The sequence below is a fragment of the Pezoporus flaviventris genome, unplaced genomic scaffold (assembly GCF_033815535.1).
Source record: "Pezoporus flaviventris isolate CSIRO_AGI_PZ_B2104156 unplaced genomic scaffold, CSIRO_AGI_Pfla_v1 ptg000007l, whole genome shotgun sequence".
Classification (NCBI taxonomy): domain Eukaryota; kingdom Metazoa; phylum Chordata; class Aves; order Psittaciformes; family Psittacidae; genus Pezoporus; species Pezoporus flaviventris.
Window position 1 is genome coordinate 43,218,928 of NW_026892555.1, and position 22,182 is coordinate 43,241,109.

Consider the following 22,182-nt stretch of genomic DNA (forward strand, 5'->3'; position numbering starts at 1 on the left):
TGATATGAGAAGAAGAGCCCCTGTGTACTCCTCCCGCACTCTCCTGATTGTATTTCTAAGAGGTCAATGTATCTACTTCCTGACCCTTCCTTTCTTTTCCTTTCAAATGGTGTTTTTCTCTAATGTGAAATCACACCTGGAATTTTGGACTTCCACCCAATGAGCCCCTCTCGAAATTGCACCTTGAAGCTCTTCATTTACTGCCAACTCTCAACTCTGCCTTCCTAGATTAGTCAATTTTCCAAGTCCTGTGTTCCAAGACCCCTCTATTCTTTCTTTGCTGTTTTTGTAGTGTTCATTAGTGCAAAAGCAGGGATAAACATACGCATGACTAGATTGCATCTAGAGCCAGCTTCTCTCTAGAATGCTAGTATCCATGTTGATGCAGTGCTGGGGCCAAGGAAATAAACTTTGCTAGAATGTAGCTGTGCCTTCCACAGCATTCAAGTGTTCATGCCAGCTGCCATGGGGCTTGTTGCCTCTGCTGGAGACCCATGCAAGGATGGGTATCCTTGTTCTAGAGCCAAGCTGGCTTCATTCATTTGCCCTGCTGTGAGAGCTAATACATTACTCTGGAAAAAGGAGGGGAGATGTTGCCTAGATAGCTGAACTGGACCTGCTATAATGAAGGTTAGAGTTGGAAGCAGCAATATTCAGTGTTATCAAAGACATAGGGGTTGGATTATTAAATTTTCTGAAGTTTCTTAACCCCACTGTACCTGGTTGATGAAGAGTTGGCAGCATAGGTGTAGATGTCAAAGGTTAGTATATAGATTGTTAAAGGTCTTACACTATGGCATCTGTGCTCCTGAGGTGATACCATTTGGGTGTTTGTGCAGCAGTGAGATCACCTACAGGAAAATCTTCTCTGGACTTCTCCTAGGACTTCTGCTGGCCATGTAATAGTGTTAAAAGCACGCCTCAAAGTACGATCAGCAAATAATGTCAACAAAACCCTTGGGAAATAGCAACAGTAGAAAGAAAAAACACATGTACATGAAAAATTGTCCCCTAACCCATGCATATTTCTGAGATAATAAAACATACATTTAATTATAGCCCTCAGGTGTTCACAGGACCTTAAATTAGTACTAGAATTATGCCATGTGTTTTTTACAGTGGAAAGAAATAAAGAGAGAATCCAATTTAGTGGAAAGGGAGGAAGTAACTGTGAGTAAACTGTGTGACCGCCTTTCAGCTGGATCTGGGTTCATTTTCCTAAAAAGTTTGGGACAGATTAAATAGGTGAGGCTGCGTTCTGTGGGGACTACTGCTTCTTGTGTGAGAAGACACCATTTAGCTGATGTTTAAACCTGTTCACTAAAACTTATAAAACAACCCCTGATACTTTCATATCTCACAGAGGCATAGCACTCGAGATACCAGACCTATGGTACACAGTTTTGCTTCTACTGGGAGAAAATTATCACCATCAGCAGTGGCCTTATGTTATTTACAAGGCCATGCTTAACTGTGAACTCTCATATTGTTCACGCATACATGACAGCCAGCATTAGGACCAGCAGCAGTGGGTCAGGGAGGACACACATCTTGTATTTCATAGTGACAGCATGGACAACCCACTGCTGGGCAGCCTCCCTGCTGCATCAGCTGAGCTACTCTCAAGAAGAGAGATTATACACAACAGGATAAGACATCACAGTGTATCAGTTTAATAGCAAAGCAGATGAATTTTAAAGAACTGGAGACTAATTTTCCTAAGTTGTGGTTCCAAGAGAAAGCATGCGAGGCTTTAGGCCCCTAGCCGTGGGGAATTGAAGTGCCGCAACTGGATGATGGAAGGCACTGAAGTTGTACAACTCACCTGACTGCTTCAGATTTGTTCTAGAAATTCTGAAGGGATTAACTTTGTGCAGACTGTATGCCAGATCACATATTTACTGTCCTCTCAGCCCTGGTACTGCGTGAGGAATAACACAGAGAAACAGTATAAAGCATTGTCAGTGTGAATCGTGTTTTAGGTCCGCCAGCTAACTGGGCAGAAATGTAATTCCCTCGCTGATCCCAATCAGCTTTCTTTTCCCAAGTGCTGTAGTAATAATAACTTGGAACCAGAGCCTTACAGACAGCTAACAGATTGAGTAACCTTAACAAATACGTACATCACAACCCACCAGGAATCACAACAGAATTTGGGTACAGTAGTTTCAATACTCTGACGTAGTAAAATAAGGCTGTGACTGTTTATGTCAGCTGATCCATTGATAAAAATAATATCAGTGATTTCAGCTTCATTTAGCCTTTTCACCACTACCACTTCTAGAACCCCAGGGATAACTGTATTTCAAGAAAACAAGTAGACTTTTCTAATGTTTGGCAAAGTGAGTTGTCTTTTGTAAAGCAATCACAGCCCTAAACATGGGGTGGTGTCTCATTCTTACAAAAAGCCTTTTAAGACTAACTGTCAGATTCAGCCCCACCTTGTTCAGTTATAAGAAAGCAAATGGCCTGCAAAGGAAACCTGCTTAAAAGTCTCCCAGCAGGCACTTTGGTTACTACCCAGTATGAATTACAAATTAAGTAATAGGAAAAGGGAAGAAATAACAGGCTGCAATAATGTTAGGCCTAAGCTAGTCCACTTCTTCTTAGAATCATACTAACACCAAGATAAAACTTTAGTGTGGATTACTTGAATGAGTTGAGCTACATGGGAACATTTGTGAAGTCACATCGCTCTGTGATCTCTTTATAAAGATATAACTATCAGAGTCTTCAGTAGGCTAATGCAAGTGAGGTACCATTTAAAGCATCAGAGCTCAAAGAAACTTGCAAAACTGATTGAAAGACCTACTTAATTACCTGCTTAAATATGAATGTTAATTATTGAACACAGGTAGATTGCAAAATGTACCTTTCCTCACCCACTCCAGTGTTATTATAATTGAATAAACACTGCTGACAAATCATGAATAACCACGAGCAACAGACTTGGCAGAAAAAGCTGATCTCCCAGAAGACTCTGGGAATCTTACCCTTGTGCATGCACAGTTTGTCAGGGATTTGTCCAGTTTGTGCGTGAACACAATGCATCATTTTGGTCAGGCTTGCTTGCTCCCGAACACCTTCTTACCTAAATGAAGACAGTGTGCTGCTGTTGTATCTTTCAGAGGCCACAAGATTTACACACAATACTGAGCCACACTCTCTTTGCAGATGACTCTCTTCACCAAGACACCGCTATTCCTGTGCTGGAGGTTTCCACCTGACAGCAAATCGATTAATCCCACCAAATGTTGACTGTGTGACCCATTAACCCAGCAAAGATTTTAGCAACTGGGTGCCATTTTAATGAAGAACAAAACGAAATTATCAACCATGAGGTCTACTGAGATATAAGGAGAAATAGAGACCATTAATCACTTCATTCCCACAGAATATTTAGAAACTTCCCCAAAGTAATTTGGTGGCTCTTTTCTAGCCTGTCCCCTTTTTCTGTAGTATGATCTGTCTTTGCAAATCGGATTAGATTGCCATCCTGGATGAAAACCTCTGCCTCATGTCTTCCTAACATAATTTTTAGTACAGTATAGACCTTGGCTTTGTACAGTCCTGGCACACATTTTTAATGTGGATCTCTGTTTGCCTCTACAATATTAAACTAATTGGATGAAAATAATAAAGGCAATTAGATGGCCCTAAGCTTCATGGGAGACTGTCTGACAAGGGAAAATATTTAAATTAAATCCCACAGGTTAATTTCACTCTCAGAACCTCTTCACATGAGAGGATTTCCACTGAAATGGGATGCTTCTCTTTTAACTGTTTCGTATTATCTTCTCTGGAATATGTAGAGATAAAGAAGCACTGGGCTTTTATCTTTCAGTAAGTCCTTGTTTCATTGTGGTGGTGATTTCATTCAATGCACTTTCCCAGTGCTTTGAACTAGGATTTCATGCTCCTTGGGGATGATGGGAAACACAGCGCAGTTTGGGATTTGGAATTAGCAGCATATTTTGCTGTTGGTCACTATAAATCTGCATTTTCCATATCCTCTCACATAAGCGTAAAAAGCCTACGATATGTCTTTTGCCCCAGAAGTTCACTGCTGTCTGACTCTGAACTTGTGGCTCAGGACAAAGTAGTGATTGATGTGGATAGATACAAGACATACTTCTGGGTACCCAGTTCTTGAGCAGTCAGAAGACAACGACAGCATTTCCTAGTTTATCTGCAGCAGAGCTTACCAAATCAAAGATCTGGAAGGGACCTCTAAGTTTCTCTGAGCTACCCATCTGACCCCAGGTTCAACTGTCCTCTTTCAGTCTTGACTCAAGCCTTCTAGAGACCTGCACTGGGGAAATCTCCGTAAAAGCAGGCTAAGAAGTCAGAGTTAAGAAGTGTCACTCACCTCTGAAAAACTTCACATTGGGTATGGCTCTTCCCAGGTTCAGGGAATGCAAGAGCAGAAGCACTTCTGTGGAGTAGGTCAGGTCAAAGGGCTGGCTAGCTCAGTGCTGTGCATCTAAAATGTTGAAATAGGGCACATATGTTGAAAAAGGCCTTATAAGGAATTTCTTCTCTTAGGGAGACTGTAGTCAGACTATCTTGCTTAATAATATCAATAGGTCTATTTTGTATTAACTTTGTAATTCCTTTTAAAAATTGTTTAGGCTTTCAACCTGCACAATATCCTGTCCCATTCAGGTTCATCATTCAGTCCTGAATGGAAAAAACCCTCTTCATTTTCTTGATTTAAAATTAGAGCCCTGAAGCCCTTTGACTATTGAATTGTGAAAAGTAATGGAAGGTTGTTCCTGCTCACCTTTCACAAACCGTTTGGAAGCTGAAGATTCCCACAACATTTAGTCTGCCATCATATGGGAGCCACTCTATGCAATTATTGTTCTGACAGCTTTCTCCTTCCTTGCTGTGCTCTTTGTGAAACTGTGCGATCAGAAATCTCTGTGGTATTCAAGATGGGAATTCATGGTAGATTTTTACAGGGGTATGGTAATTTTTTATTGTTATTTTCCTCTACTCCTTTTCTAACAATGCTAAATATATGCAATTTGGTTTTTTTTTGATGACCAAATATTGCTCCAAGACCACTTTCCTGAGCGGTAATACCTAATTTATGTCCTAATACTATGTATGTATAGTTCATATTATTCCCATCTGTGTTACATGGTACGTATTCACACTGAGTTTCATCTGCTGTTTTGTCACCAATTAATAAAATACAAGAATCTCTTTTGCACATCTTCCCATTCAGCTTTACTCTGAATATCTGTGCCATCTGCAGACATTGCCACTTCACTCTCTACCCTCTTGCATCTGGTACAGCAGAAGCTGCAGCATGGATTTCCACAGTAGTATCTGGTAACCAACCTCTGCTGCAAAACCTGGCCATTTATTCCTGTCTTTTATTTCTCACCTTTTAATTACTGGGGGGGGGGGCAGTTGTGTGGTGTGACAGTTTATCAGTTATACATTCTCTTTTCTCAAAAGGTTTAGTTTATTTGAGAAGCTTCTTGAAACCTTGGCAATCAAAATATAGTAGACAAAAAAAAAAAATCACTTATTTGTATGTTCACTCACTTTGTAAAAGACCCTAATATGCTGGTAACTCAAAAATTCCATTTCTAATAAGCATCTCAACCTTTCCCCAGTGTGCCATACTTTGGCTTTGTCTGCTAAATACATTTATTATCTTAGTTCCTACTAATTTACCTTGTAGAGGCTGAAGTGGAGGTTGATTGGAGAGGATTTTGCAGGAGAACTGGGAAACCAGGGGTGGCTGAATGACTTCAGACTCTCAAAGGGTATTTTCCTGGAAATAAGCCCATGGGAAACTCACAATATCTAGTAACTTCTTAATTACAAGGAGAATGACACTGAATGGACCACTGTGGCTGTGGGGCATGCTGCCATGAAGAGGTGTCTTCTCTGACTATGAGGAGGGTTGTCCAGCCATTGGAAGTTAGAGACAGCTCTGCAAAAATGCTGTTCCCTGTTTTAAGCACATACTGTTTGTGTTCCTACCAACCCACTGAATGTAGAAACAAAAGGAATATATTTGTTGTCTGATAGCAACAGCAATGTGAATCTGTTTGGGAAAGACTGTGATTGAATATACATAAACTATTATCCATTTTCCCTAATAAAAGAAAGGAAAATAAACCCAACCAAAAACCAACAAACCAACAGACCCAAACCAAAAAGTTTTCCAGTATGGTTACTAGTCTGAAGAGGAATGCTATTAGCTTTTTTCTTCTTATCCCTCTGCACTCATGGTTAAGGAAACCCTTAAGCCCTAAAGCTTTAAATAACCTACTATGTGAGAGGAGCTTTGTGTGATGGGGACTGGTAGGATCTATGCCTGCAAAGTTTTATGATCTATCTCAGCTTTGAGATGCTAGAGGGAAGGGGAGGCAAAGAGATGACAACTTTGAGTGACTATTCTTTACAGTAGTAATAATGACCCATTGATGATGCCCATGTACTGCCACACTATCTCCATAGCCACCAGTTGCCTTCCCTGTTATGCCCAGACTGTGCTTTGTTATCTGGAGGCTGTCAGATTGAAACTCCCTTTCTTTCTCTAGCACTTTTATACATTCCTTTCTTTGCTCTTACTGCTTTTACTTCCACTCATCCTTCACTTTCTCTAGTCTGAGAAACTCTGTATGAGAGAGCTGGAGACTCCCATGAGATCCCTGAACTTTGTTTCACTTTTTAGTTTTCAGTTTATTTAAAACTATGATGGTTAAGCCTGATGCCTCTAAGGGATGTTACAGGTATTAGTTAATGTTGTTGGCTAAGCACCAATTTTCACAAGACAAAACGAAAAAAAATAATAGCTAAAGACTCGGTATATAGTAAGAGACTTCTCAGGGTCTGGTTTATTCATGTTGGTAGCCTTAGCGGTAACATAGCTGATATGTGTTTGCGTAGTCCTCTAGGATGCACAGGTTGTCTTTAAGTATATGCTTAATATGCAGAATAATAATACCTGCAACATTTGTAGGTGGAGGTAACAGTTCACTGGATTAAGAGGCTGAACGTTCTGGCCAATAGACAACAGCAATTGAAGATACTATTCTAAGAAGTTTGCAGTGCTTTAAGTCCCCATCCCACTGGCTCAGGTATCACCTGGAATCAACAGAAAAGTAAGAGTGTAGCAGCAGTGGTACACTAATTTACATCAGAGAGTTAGTATCACTTATTTGATGTAGGAAATGGGAGCTTGCAGTACTGATGACAAAAGGTTGAGGCATTCAGTGCTAGCATAAACTATCCTGGCTTTTCCTGACAGCTCCTGTTCTTCATTTCCAGAGAAGCATTTCCAAGACACAAGATTTGTATCCTGCTGCTACATGCTTTCTACACACAGTGCTTAAGGGATAATCCCCAATGCACTGTAGTATACGAAGCAATAAATGGCTGCTGAGATTAATAGACTGAGCAAAGCTGAAGCATTTAATCAATCTCCAAAAAGTACTCGTTGCCAGAATATTACAATCAAGAGAATTTATTCCTCATGTACAACAAACCTTAGCAGGGAACAGCAAAATTTCTGTTCACCAGTGAGGACTTGAACTGCTGAGCCATCCTCTTTCTGAACAAGACACCTCACTAAGAAGTGGAGATGTGGGGATTGACTCCAGTCATAACCAAGCAGGAAACATGTACAGGCTTAGACCTGACTGGATAAGTGTGCTATGGGTAATGTTTCCATCTTTTACATGGAAGAGATAACGTCTAATTTCTCTGTGCCATGATATCTTTATTTAAGACAGAAGAATAATAACAAGTATTAGAGCCTTTTCTTGGTGTAAGAAAGAGCAGAATACGAAGAGACTTTGGATCTTACTGATCCAGCCCAACTTAGGTACAATTTATAGCAGCTGCCAATTTAACTGCTGCAATTTAACAGCATTGCTTTAAAGATCTTAACTGTGCATCAGCAGGGACTACTAAAATGAGGTTACTCTGATAGACCTTGATGGATACCTTCTAGCATTTAGGTGGTAGAACACTAACAGGGGCAAAGAGCTCCTGTCTGACAGGGAGCTCTTGTACGAACACGACCTACATATGCCTCACCAGCACAAGGGTCAGCTGTCAGGCTTTCTGACTTCAAAAGTTCTCTGTAGGTTCCCAATTTCTCATAGAAACACATGTAGTGACCTGCCTCAGAGGACATCACATTCCTGTTCCTGCCCTGAGCCATCAAAACAATCTACAGAGTTCAGCAAGTCACTCTCAAAAGAAATTAATATTTCACACCAATGATTAATATAAAGGTGTGAACCCTGAGGGGGCAGGAAGAAGATGCAAATACCTTTCTCTACCCCTCCCCTCTTCACTCACATGCTTTCTTCTGTATCCTTACATTATACGTGTATTGGTACGTTCCAACATCTGATCAAATGGAGAGTTAGAATTTTTACTACAAAACTACTTACTTGTTATTGAACATGGTGTGAAAAACGTTGCTGCATGGATTGGATACTCTAGGAAATGCTGGTACCACACGGCATCTCACAGTGGATTCAACTCACTTTGTTTGCACCTCTTCCATAGATGCCATACATTTTCCTCCTATTCTTCCCCCGACTGTTGTTGCTGGTTGTCGCAGTTGTACATGTCCCCTACCACAGTCTCTTCCAGCCCTTTATAATTATCAGACTGTTGGTGCTAAACACTTGAAAAAAATCATACATGTTAAAGGAAATAGATAGTCAGTGGTCACTTGAAAATCTCTATGTGACCAGCTGATGCTTGCTAAAGCTTGTGTAAGAACACAGATAAAACATCCCTGCTTCAGACTCAGCTGCTTCAAAAAGCAGATCGATACACTGGATTGAATCTGAATCAGGTTTCTAATACTAATCTTTTCCAATTCACAGAGAGGGGAAAACCATAAAATCACAATAAAGAAGATAATGGCTGCTCATTTGTAAGAACTTTGAAAACAAACAAACAGACAATAAGCAAAACCAGATTTACCTTGCCATAAATCCAAGGTAATCTGATTTTCTCTAGTATCTTTGTAATGAATTCTCATTAGTTTACAGATAGCGTCATGGCACTTAAGTGGATAATGTTACATGCCATCGTTTATCTTTCTTCACACAGCTGATGGATGCTCACAGTGTCCTTAGGATGTTCTTATTTTTGAACTCCACGTGACTGAAATATGTATTAACTTTCAATCTTTCATGTAATGTTGTAAAGTCATAATGATTTTTAATGGGTGCAATTAAGAAATTATTTATTAGAACAATACACTGATTGATCTGAGCTGTCAGTTGCCCAAATAAGTTATATGGGAGGAAGGGCTTCCTTAAGGCTTTATTATGGGTTTCATATGCTGAGGAGAGCCTCCAGATTTTGTTTACACCAGCATAAATTTGGAGTAAAGTTCAGTGTCAGGTATGTTATGTTTCCATCTGTAGAATAAGATCCCCAGGAACATTTCAGAGCAGAAGGAACTCTAGATATACTTACTTTTCACAAATATAGTACAGTAGGCACAGTTGTGAGTTTTATTTCTTTTGCTTGAAAAAGCCTTTGGGAGTTTTCTGGAGCCAATTAGGTTCATCAATCACTCCCAGTCCTGAGACATTTAAGAGATGAGTTACAGCAATTGGCATTGCTAACTTGAAATGGCTTAATGTTGCAAGTTTTATTCTCTAATTCAGAAAACCATAGTTTAAGACTATCTCCACATTTCAGACATGTATTTTACAGGTTTCCTGAAAAACACTGTCATCAAATTTACATATGTTCCCATGAGAACTTAAGGGATGGAAAATGTCATGCTAATGTAAAGAAACTGATTTTGACTGTGACAATCCATAACTAATTTGAAGAAATATCACCAATTAGTTTGAACCCAGAGCTTGACTTGAGTCAAGCTATTTTGCTATGAAAAGAAATTATTTTGTTATGACAAGAACTGTGGTTTTCATCTTAAAATCACATTTTAACCTTTTTCTTTTTTTCCAAGGAAAGAACATCCACTGCTTTTTCGCTGAAAAAATAAAATAAGCTCTAACAGAGTAACCATTTAAATGTGTAATATTTGAAGTGCTGTTGCAAAGAGAAGAGCTGCCTATGTGGAGAAAACAAATTAACAACTGGAAAGCCAGTCCAATTCTTTATTCCATTGCTGAGTAAAGATACTTAGATGAGACCGTATATCTTGCTTCCAGAGTACCATTGACTTTACTGATTACATTGCAGATATTCATGAAAGAATAAAACAACAACAAAACCCCATAAAACAAACCAACATCAAACCCCAAAGTAAACCACATGATATGCTTATGGCATCGTATCCTTTTGACATATGAGCCATAAAAAGCATAGAAGGGGTAAAACATTATTCTTACTGACTTCACTGGGAATTAGGTCCTTAAAAGAATAGACAGCACTGTCAGAACTGAGGTCACTCAGTCCTGTCCCACATATTTAAAGGAGAGTCTTGCCTTCTGAGAAAGACATCATATTTCTGATTTCTTTAAACTGTACTTAAATATTTACAGCAAGAGAAGTGGATTTGATACTGCTAGATGCAGAAATTGACAACGTAGTAAAATAAGTGTGAAGCTCACTGCAGCCAGAACAGTGGTGCTTTATTCTGACTGCATATTAATATTTTTCTACCTACTTTGCAAAAGATGTAATATATCAGGTACAGGGTAACATGGGCACCAGAGAGAGCCCCAGTTAGCCGACTTTACTAATTCAGTGAACCAAGAGCAAGACCCTTTCTGTGCTAGTGCCGTCTATTTTCAATGAGGTTTGCTCTGACACATTTACTCTAATGGGAGCTTTTTAAAAAGTGAAACACGTCTTTCCCAACCTTTTCTAGGTACATATATGGCCATCTAATTGCTCCATGAAGAGCTTTTTGTAATCTAAGTTTTCCTGTTCTTAGCTTGAGGCCATTTCTTCTTGACCTGCTATTTTCTGAGACTAAGTAATGCCCTTCTTTCATTTATGCTGTTGGCTTCATAGTATTTATAAACCATGACGTTTCTCCCTTGAGTTTGCACTATGTTAAACAATACAAAATTTGCCTTATACATTCTGCACATGTTCTATGATTCTATGAATATTCCTGTGGTCAGTTGGGATCAGCTGTCCCAGCTCATGTCCCCTCTCAACTTCTTGTGCACCCCCAGCCTGCTCACTGATGGGGTGGTGTGAGGGGCAGAAAAGGCCTTGACTGTGTAAGCACTGCTCAGCAATAACAAAACCATTCCTGAATTATCAGCACTGTTTCCAGCACAAATCCAAAACACAGCCCCATAGCAGCTACTAAGGACAAAATTAACTCTGTCCCAGCCAAAGCCAGCACACAGGTCTAAAATATTTTTGTTGCCCTGGACCATATTTGAGGGTTCTTTTTATGGGTGCACAGATTTTTACACTGTGTGAATTGGAACAGCTCATAATTTCAGGTGTGGCTGCTACCTGAGCCGTGCATAATCACCTTAACTCAAGATTTAGCTATAATCCTCTCCTTTGATATATAACCATGAAAACCTTTAAACTTTGTTGCTGCACTGAAAATTTTATTTGGTTTCTTACTGTTCTGGTAAATCCTAATCCAGCCCCAAAGAAGACTTGATACTAAAGCTACTTAGCTGATTTGGAGAAAAAAGGAGAACTGAACTATCCTATGGCCAAAATAGCATGGAAGAGACAAAAAAAAAAAAGAAGAGAAACAAAATGACCTGCATATATGCAATGTATGCAGTTTTTCTAAGTACTCCATCTTTGTTTTTTCCTGCAGACCTTGCATTGAGATCCAGGCCTTGCCCAAATTAGAGTGCAGCAGCTACTTCAAGAAGGCAACAGCAGACCTCTGCAGAGGACAAAACAAGCATTCCTGAATAAAGTATTTCAAATGAGCATGACTGGAAATCACATGAAGTGTCCTAATGTTTGCATACCACATTACAAAGGATATCATTCAGCTACCAATTAGAAAGGATCTTATCAGGCTTTTAAAAAACGATGCACATTTTACACGCCGCAGATTCCTCTAAAAGGCAGCAGGAAAAAATGCTCTAAATACTGATACAGGAAAATTCTCATGAACATCCTTCCTACACTGTAACCATCAAAGGCGTTACTCTGGGTAATTGGTTTTTGTCATAAGGTATTATATCTTCCTGCGTATTTTCAAACCATAGAAACATAAAGTAATGTAAGATCTTTTCACCACTGGCTTCTCGGGAGATCAATCTGTTCCCCTCAGCCACTGAGCAGTGTTTCTGCAGGAGCCCTTACATCTGTGTCACTGCAGTTCTTTCTATTTAACCCCTTCTGGAAGCTCATTTATAAACCATTGCTAGCATGGCAAGTAGAAGTACACTTACCTATTTCAACAAACCTCCAGCTTTTCTGGCTCTCCAGTAGCCATTTAATCTTCAGGCCCTCAGGAGATGGGAATCTAGCAGGTTTGGAGAAGATTTCCCAAACTGTCTCTGTTAACCTTATTATTTTGTGTTAAGGTCAGTGCCCTCCATGGGGCAGAGGTACAGGAAACAAATACACAGCAAATTGCTGATATATGTTACTTGACATTGTGTTTATAAGACTGCTGCTCATCCCTTTACAGCCTGCTACCAGCACAAACCAAGCCTGCTGCTATTATCAGTCTAGAGATGATGCGACACCACCAGTCAGTAGGTTTTTCTAACCCACTAGGACAAAACGATGCATATTAAATCTCTCTCTACCCAGGGATGGATTTCAGTATCTTGCAGTCTGTCACAGCAAACATTGCAGCCCTGTTGGTGGGGATGTTAAAGGTTTCCCCCTCAACTGAGTAGAGAGAGTGCTGCAGTTACAAACAGCAGCTCAGGCAATCAGTTCCAATTAAAGAGTAATTCAGTGACAAATAAAACTCCAGGCATTACTGAGTTCCCATTCTGGCAAAAGAAAAAGAAAAGAAAAAAAAAGAAAAAAAAAAGACTTCCAAATATATCAGCTCTACTTACAGTATTTCATTATTATTAATTAGGATACTCAGGCAAAGCAGACCAAGCCTTTATTAGCTGAAGCAGCAGTTTGGGAGAGAATGGAGTTTTATTTCTCATTGATTAAGCAATAGATACAAGCTGAACCAGTAACCCCATGTGAAGGGTATTAGAGCTGAATGCGTAGCAGATTTGTGTGAAGTGTTATGGCTACGGGACAGATCGATCTATATATGTTGCCCAGGGTAAAACTGCATGAATGACTCTGAAAGGAGAATGCTGTTGTATCACATGGCAGATAATTGTTAATTTATCTTAGTGTGAAATCTTTTCACACCTCACATAAAAATGTCACTTTTGTGGGAAGGTTGATGCAAGAATATTCCCTTTCAGGGCACTGATGGGGCAAAGTTCCACCTTTTGTGTGGAAAAACTTGACATTTATTCTGTGGACTTCAGACTAAGAACTGCCCTTCCTTTGCTAACTCCTGCTCTGCCAGAAGTACCAAGCCTGTACCTGGAGAAACGTCCTGCCATGAATGATGACACCCAGTCCTGTGTCCACTGGCTGCACAGCACCTGAAGAGAAGCTCTAGAAAATCCAGGCCTGTGGTCCTCAGATGTCAGCCTTGCCCAGTGCCTAGAAATAACACTTCTGTAGAGTTGCTGGAAGAAGGAGACGCTTGTTCAGAGTCTGGTGCGGCCATACCGGTTTAAACCTCTGATGAAAATGAATTTACAATGCATGTCTGCTCTGGCATTGCAGTGGCTGAGGTGCAAACATTTTAATGCTGACACTGCTGTGAGAGGATCTGCAAATAGAGCATCCTAAGCTGTTCGCCTCAGGGAACGTGAGTCAGGGTGCTTAGATTGCACTGGTTTCTATTAATTGCTTACTTAACTCCAAAGAGCCAGACATGGCTATTTCATTTAAAGTTACGTTTTTACAAACTTAAAATAGAATAAAATCTAGGTTGTAGCAGGAGGTGCCTAAAAACTCATTAGACTTCATTTCCCAATGTTGTAATGTGATGTGAGAATGAAATGATGGCAGATACGGAGCCACACGTATGAAAAAATCCTCTCTTGAACGTTCCCTTTGCCCAATATTCAGGCCGCACATTTGATGTGAATGTCACAGTCTTCACGGAACAGATCTTGCCCCAAAGGTTCAAGCTCTGTCTTGCATAAGCATAAAAATAAATTATAAGTAACACTTCATAAACTAGTAAGCTTACACTGTGTCCTGCTTCATTTTCCTAAAAAGCCAGGAATGCAAATACCCATCTGGATGTAAAGAGGGTTTGAAATGGCTACAGGACAGATTTCCTGAGCAGACAGAGGCATCTTCTTTGTTTGTGGTCTGTGACTTTTACTCTTGTATAAACTTCATAGCTGGGGCCAGCTGTAGCAGAAAACGGTTACTAAAATCTGCTTTGTGCTTCAGAGAATGAATGATCTTGGTCAATAACGCTTGGGACTTTCTTTTATTGTGTGCTGCAAAAGCAGCCTGGGATGCAACTGAATTGTTGAGGCAGAAAGCAGATATTTTCTCACTGCCTGATTTGTTGGTTGTTGCATGGCAATCAGTGGATCCCATTTTACTTTATCGTTTCCAAGTGAAATTCTCCTGGAGTGGAGCCTAATCTGTGCTTGGGAATAATGACCTGTGCAAACACAAGCAGAATTTCACACTGCAAAACAGAGACTCCCGTGAGCTGTTAAGAGATGCAGGTGTTGAAAACCAACCCTGGAAGCAATTTTTAAACGCCCAAAGATGCATTGTTCAAGCTTTAAAAGCCCTGCTGCACTACAATATGGCATAGTCACTGGCTGTTGCAGTCCTGTGTGAGGATGCAGAACACTTCACTGCAAATTCCAGCCTCCAGGCCTGAACAGAGGCTCTCCAGTGCACTTCTTTTACAGTGATTTGGGGTTGAGCCCAAGAGCAGCACAGAGTCTGTGTAACTTCATCTCCTGCAGGCGGAGTCTAAAGCAGTATTAGCAGCAGACTGCACTGGCCTGTAGGAAACTCACAGTGCTGAGGGATTTTCAACACCACCTGCCAAAACCCCTGATGGTCCAACCTTACCCCAACAGGGAGATGGAGGAAGGAGAGGGAGATGTAATGGCAGATGGCAACCCACAAGGAGGTGAGAACTACATGCTGCACTTTGGCACTTGGTGGCAAGGACAACTTTACAGTAACCTAGTTTGCTTATGAATTGGATGAGGATTACTTGCCACTTTTCTTCCCCCCATCATTGCAAGGCACACACAGAATATTTAATTAATTAATTGACTTAGCTCTGGGAAGCTGTATTTCTGATGCTGACAAGACATAAGACAACTGATTTCAATATAGCTAAGCCAGACATTGTGTTGTTTCAGGCTTTGCTACACTTTCCATGTGAAAATGAGCTGGGGGACAAATGCCCCAGAAATGTGCAGAAATTCAGCAGAGGTTTTGCTATGCTTTCTGCATGTCTTTGCCATCAAACAAAAACATGTTTGATGGATGGTTGCCGACAGGTAAAGGGAAAGAAAATTTGACTTTCTCACGTGTTTTCCAAAAAATGGTTCTCCTGTCTGGTTCTATGCACTAAAATTAACTTGCCATCTAAATAGATATTATCTAAATTAATTGTGCTGTCTCTGTGTAGTGTTTCCCCAAGGAATGCACTGAAATGCTGCTATATCTTTGTCTGTTCCTGGATTGAGATATCAATTAATTATATGAATAAGCCTAGGAAAACAGAAGTAGGTTTCTGTCTTAATTCATGTGAATAATGGGGGTTTATGTCTCATGTGTGCAGCTTGTCAGTGGTGACCTGGTCCGCTACTCCTGGTTGGTTGGGGCAGATGCAAAGAAGAAACAGAGTCATGCAGGGAGGGAAGGGAGACACATGCATAATGTGAGGCATCGCAGCCAGCTCCTGGCAAAAGCCATACAGGCGCCAGTGGTGCGGTGGGCACAGGCACCCTCGTGGGTCCTGGCCGCAGGGCCGTCATCTTCGTGCAGTGCTGCTCTGGGGTTAATTTAGCCTGGCTTTGCATGAGCCAGTTACGCCAGGCTTAGTGCACTAATGCTGCTACCTCGCTTTCTGCTTAGGGCTCACTCATTAGGTGATCATATGGGGATGCTTGTCCTGCCTGATGTAGCTACATCCCACACAAACTGGAGCCTGGTGGAAAGCCTTTGGACAAAAGGCAAGGCTCAGAGTTCAAGATGTTGCTTTTTGAAACTCCTGGACAAACAGGACCCCTTTTCTGATCCAGCAAATGGAAATGTGAATGCTCTGCACTGTAACATATTCTTTATGATTAAGATGGACATGGCAGGTTTGTTTTCTCCTTGACTAGCAGTTTGCTCATTTTCAAGGCATCTCCAGGATTTATAGCTACAGGAAGCACTTCCTTATTGACACTCCTGTTCTTCTTGTGATGTGGAAAGCAAACACCTGAATTACATAAGCTTACTTTGTCTCTAAACTGAGGGGAAGGTAAATGCGCATTTTCTCTACCTCTAGCTTACTTATTATATATCTGTATAGAAAATCATAAATATTTGGTTGGAACAAGAAATGAGTACTTAGTATTGTTTAAGATTGCTAATACTGCAGACTGGAGTTGCAGTGGCTATTTTATGCTGCTCACCAGGGAACGCTTTATACTCCTGCAATACGCCTATTGCCAATGTGCCTGTTTAAAAAGGAAAGGGACTTTAACGTTTGAAAAACAGACCTTACTTTAGCAATGACCAGTAACGTTTACATTTCAAAACTCAGCCTTGATTGGAAAATAACCATATTCCAGGAAAGTAGGTGTTAAAATTGCTTGTACGTTGGGTCAAAAACTTTCTCGCTTTGTATGTTTTACAAGCTCCTGTAATTCACACTCAGACGAGCACGCTGAGAAGGGTTCAGGTGTTTGCTTCTCACTACACAAGAAATTCTTTCAGGCACAGCTGGGATTCACCAAGCTCCTCAGTTTCCCATCGCAGGGGTGATGGAGCCCAGAGCCCACAGGAGGGAAGCAGCACTGTTTCTAACATGGGCACACCTCAGAAATGCTCAGGCTGTGCTGTTGGCTCCTCTGAATTAAATGTGGAGCAACTCACTGACTTCACAGCTGCTGCCTTGCATTGCCCCTGACTGACTGAGAGCACGACTGGGTTCTGTTTACCAGTCACCTTGCTGACTTTGCACAATGGTTTTGCTTGAAATGATGAACAATGCCCGTGTAGTGTAAATTCCCGGGGGGCTGCAGCAGACTCTATCAAATCTGTCAGAGCTATTAAGGCATCTGGGAAATTTTTTATTGCCATACTTTACACTTTAACAACTTTGACACTTAATTGCAAAGGAGTTTGCTTTAAGAGACTTCTAATTCCAGAAGACAGCCAGATAGTACTGAAGTTTAGTCACACAGTTAGTAATGAAGACTGAAGAGATTGATGAACAGGGAGGATATTCTCCTCTCTGCAGTCTACACAAAGGAAAAAAGATTCAACTTAGCACCAGCATTCCATAGCTATTTTTCATATGCCATCTATTGACCATGGCAGGGAGATCCTACTTTTGAACCAGACAGCCCACGTTCCACAAGCAGCTTTTACCTTTATGAAGAGCAAAAACATATTTAAACCTGGATGACCCTAAAACTTTGCTTAGGAGTGCTGTAATTAGAACTTGTGTCTCTTTACTTCAAGCTTAAAATCTCCTTAGCAAACCGGGAAGCTTGGCTCTAAAATCAAGATTCATGTTAAGATGCTGTGCTGGTTACACTCTGCATTTGTCAAAACAATCGAACCAACACTGATAAGAAACCAGAAACAAGAAGAGAAAAATTGGCCAAATTCCTTTACCCAAATATTTTTACAGCATGAAAATTGAGCTAATAATGCTTCTGCCTGGTTAACAGCTGTCAAAGGATGAAAAATAAGCTAAAGGGAATGTAGTCAATCAATCACCGCTTTTAATGTGGTGTGAAATCCATAAAGGCATTTATACTGAATCTTAATGTGTTTTATGGAAAAATCACTGGTAGTTCTGTTGAAGAGATGCCAATTTTTAACAAGCAGCGTCTGGTGCTTTCCTGGCCACTCTATACATGTGTGTCCTGTAGGGAAAGATGAGCTTGCACTCCGTTTGCCTCTGGGAATGCATGTTTAGTAACATTCCCTCTGCTTGAGATGGGTCACCAGGACATAAGCTTCATTCACAAAACCACATCTGAGCCCCATCCAATTGTTCTCTGCCAGGGACTGCAGTTTTTACCTGCAAGCAGCACAACGGCTTCTCTCCTGGCTAAGTGCACACGCTGCAGTCCTGCAGACGGAGGGCATCACCAGGGGACATAACCTACTGATTTCATGACACTGCTTTTCTAAGACAGCAGAGCAGGTGTATCACCGTTTTCAGGGCTGTGGCCCTAAGTTCTGTGCTGTATTCTTTAACCAGGGGGTAAGGCTAACACTTCCCTGCATGACACAATGAGGTATTAATGTGTGTGAAGAGATTGGCGTTGAACCTCAGACCGAACAGCCTATATATAGCCATAGAGAGCAGCTTTATAAATCATAGAATCATAGACTCATAGAATGGTTTGGCTTGGAAAGGACTTTGAGGTTATCTAGTTCCAACCCCCCTGACATAGGCAGGAACACCTTCCAGTAGACCAGGCTGCTCAAAGCCCTGTCCAACCTGGCCTCGATCGTTGCGACCGATAGTACTGCAAAATGAAGTGTTCAGTGACTGTGCACAGAGAATGCATGGCTCAGGTTGCTGAAGGATTTGTGTTTCTCTGTGGCCCTTGTCTTCACTGGAGTTTGTTGGATGGATACAGCTGGATACAGCTGGATAGAGCTGTGATGGTCATGGTCTGTGGCATCCTCCTTATCCTGCCCCAGAGGAGATATACTGTATCAGGTAGTGCTAATGTACAGGCTAAAGCCCCCCCCAGGTCACCCTCCTCCTCCAGCTCAGCAGACCCTTGGCAGGTTTTAGGCTGGTGAGTGAGTCGTGGGTGAGTGCAGGGAAGCTCATCCTGCCCAAAGCATTCATACATGAAAGGAGAGCAATTCCCAAGGTTTTCTGCCACTGTCTAAGGTGAAAACACCATGTGAAATATAACTCATTACACTCTCCTCTTTGTATCTCCACCAGTTCATCTGACTATCAGAATCGGGCCAGCCATTAATGGCAATTTTACACTGCCTAAATCTACAGTGCCAGGGACCTGAGTAGGTGACAGCTCATTTCCCATAAACTCGCAACCGCTCGAACATCGCTCCTCTTCCTCATGACAAAAATTGATATTGTCATCTGAGGCTCACCTGGTATGCTCCATCAGGTGATGTTTTAAATTAACTTTATAGAGAGACAAGAACAGAAACAAGACAATGCCCCAACGATAAACTGGTGTGTAACTTCCATGCATAAGAATGGTAAAAAATTAGAGAAATACTGAATAGTCTTACTGTTTCCGTCTCTTCTGGGTACCTTTACCTAGTGATGTGTAGAGGTGAGCAACTACTATGCCTCAAATCAATCATTTACTCAGTTTCATAGTGTATCTTTCACAAGTGAGTTAAGGCTCCCACTTTCTCATATTCCACAGTATAAGACACACAAATTAAGGCAGTAGAAATTCTTAGTGGTAGGATTACACTCAGAATATCTTCCTTATGTCTTGTCACACTGAATTCACCCTTCCAAACTGGGAAGGGCACAGGCAGAGTCATAACAGGTCAGTTCAAAATAGAAATTAAGTGCCCCAGGATGGCTCTAGGGCTAACACTGGTGGCATGGTTCCTGTCCAGCCTGATGCCATCAGTCTAATAAAAGCTGTGGTTTCAGATGAGTTCCTTACAGACATTAGTTCAGAATGCAAAGACTCTTCAGGAGAACCAGGCTCTGCGGAGGAAATGACCAGGGCAGAACAAGCATGGTAGTTAACCCTCTTCAAAAAGAAGGTCACCTGTAAGGCAAATATATATTATACGCTGTCTGCAGCCTGATAAGCCAGTGAACAAATATGAGCATCGGACTTACAGCCCCTTGGCTCTCAGAAACATAACTGTTCCTGAATTGTTTCTGAATTTATAATTTAAACTGCGTAACATGAAACTATTACTAAACATATCACGCCAAACCAACATTCATGCTTTCTTTGCTCTGCGTATTAATTTTCCTCTTTTATCTCAGATCAGCTTCTACCCCCAGAAATTGTATCTTACAGTAACATCGTTTATTAGTGCTATACAAAATTTGGAGGCTTTCCTAATATAACCCTTGTGTTCCAGTGTGCTGCTTTTTTATTCAACTAAACATACTATGGTCTTGTGCTTCTGCCTTTCACTCCTGTCAGAAAAGATGCATCATTCATTTCATTAAGATCATACCTTGTAAAACACTGGTTTTCCTACTGGATGACAAGTTCCCTCAGCTTCCACTGAATTCAGTCAGGGTGGGGGATCCTGAAGAGACCGAGCTTGAGTTCTCAGCTAAGTGAAGCATTTGGGATTTATTTCAGTCCCACTGAAATCAACGGGACATAAATATAGTTTTAAACAAACATTTAGGTACTCTGCCAAATGCAACCAGACTGCTGAACATAGGTCTCCACGAGAAACTGCTTTCTATTTCTTGCCGTGATAACTTATTTTGACACACTGTTGCGGTACGGAGTCAGTCAGACCCTCTTTAACACATTACAACCAAGAGAGAAGTCAGTGCTGAAACTCATGGATAAGGATCATCTTGGAATAGTATTGCTGAAAATCAGCTACACCCATTTTCATATTAACAGTGCGGTGCCTTATTTCCAAGAGCTCTTTCACTTGTATATCTCCAAGGAAGCTCAGACGAGGAGTTGGGCAGTGGGTGAAGAGCCTGGTGCACAGACTTACAGGCACATGTTTTGCTCATGTGCGGAGCAGGCAATATCACACATGAGATGCCCATTACATGCCCAAGGACAGGAGCATACTTAAGGAAGACGGGCCCCAGTTGCGCACCACAAAACCTCCTGAAGACTGCTGTGGCATTGACCAGAAGTTTTGTACCGCCAAGTATACAGTGTTTTCCAGCCAAGTGTATCTTCCCCAAATATATCCTTTATAGGTTTGGGTTTAATTTTTATTTTTAGTGTGTGGTTTTTCTTTCATTTAACTTGAATCTCTGTATCCATGCCAGCATCGCAGCTACATTTCCTTGTTGTTCCTGCAGTTCCTTTTGTCTTCCCAGCTTTGATTAATTTTGGTAATTTATCTAAATTATTCCTTAGACTGTTTGTGGCAATAAATCATTGCCGACTTGCTAGTTTCACCCCCCAAATTCAGATACTAAAGCAGTAGGTGTTCTAGAAATGACTGTGAATGTAATACTTGTGATGGTTACATACATATAGAATTGTCCCCCCTGTGATCAGCAGCATGAGCTTATCACACATAGGATAATTAAATTAATTCAATTGGTTTCTGAGACACTTGAGAGCCTGTATGCAAACACCTAAACTGGAAGGGTCCCCAAACTCACAAACCTCTAAAAGTCCTGTAAGGAGAAAGCTTTGTAAGGAGAGAGGAATCAGCCGCAAACCCATGTAATGCACATTAAGGATGAAATATCATTCTGCTCCTAACTCTGATTAATCTCCTTTATCAGAAATCCCACCTCTCTGTGGATTCACAGCAATGACACAAAATCCTTCCTCCTGCTGGATTGTCTCTTCCCCATCCCTCAGGAGCTCCCGCTTCCCACCCCAGGGCAGTCAGTGACGCAGCTTGGCAGGGACACCCCTGCGCTCTTAACACGAGTCCTCTCATCCCTGCTTCTGGCACCTCCATCTTCCACCAGGGAGCCTTGCAGGAGGACGGAGGAGCAGCGGTGGGCAGGAGAAGGGGTTCCCTCCTCCGGTGCTTTGCTCTTTTTACCAGGAGAGGGAGCAGATTTCTGCGCATCCCCCGGAGCTTTTGTTCAGACTGGCAAATCTCCACGTTTTCCTAACCGCAGGCTCAGAGGAGCGTTCAGCTTAGGACTTTCTCACACAGTGGCTTTCAAATTCCTAAATGGCTGTAGATTTTTGCACCTGCGGGTCATTAGACACAGCCCTGCCACCTTAATCAGAACCCCCACTTTCACAGAGAACACCCCTGGAACCTGGGGGTTTATTGTGTAATTTTTTATTTAAAATAAAAAATAATAATAAAAAAAAAAAT

At 41.2% G+C, this 22,182-nt stretch overlaps 2 long non-coding RNA genes across 4 annotated transcripts in view; one reads left to right on the plus strand and one right to left on the minus strand.

Moving 5' to 3' along the window:
* LOC133266873 (uncharacterized) overlaps nt 1–22,182 on the plus strand; it is a 64,246-nt gene that overhangs the window by 12,376 nt on the left and 29,688 nt on the right. For all 3 annotated transcript variants that reach the window (XR_009742544.1, XR_009742546.1, XR_009742545.1), the window contains exon 2: nt 6,989–7,130. This is a non-coding gene — a long non-coding RNA (uncharacterized LOC133266873). The remainder of the gene's footprint in view (nt 1–6,988; nt 7,131–22,182) is intronic.
* Nucleotides 7,035–12,922, minus strand: LOC133266875 (uncharacterized). The gene is made up of 3 exons (XR_009742548.1): nt 12,360–12,922; nt 8,526–8,668; nt 7,035–7,155 (listed from the first exon to the last, which is right to left on the minus strand). It is a non-coding gene; the product is annotated as an uncharacterized LOC133266875 (long non-coding RNA).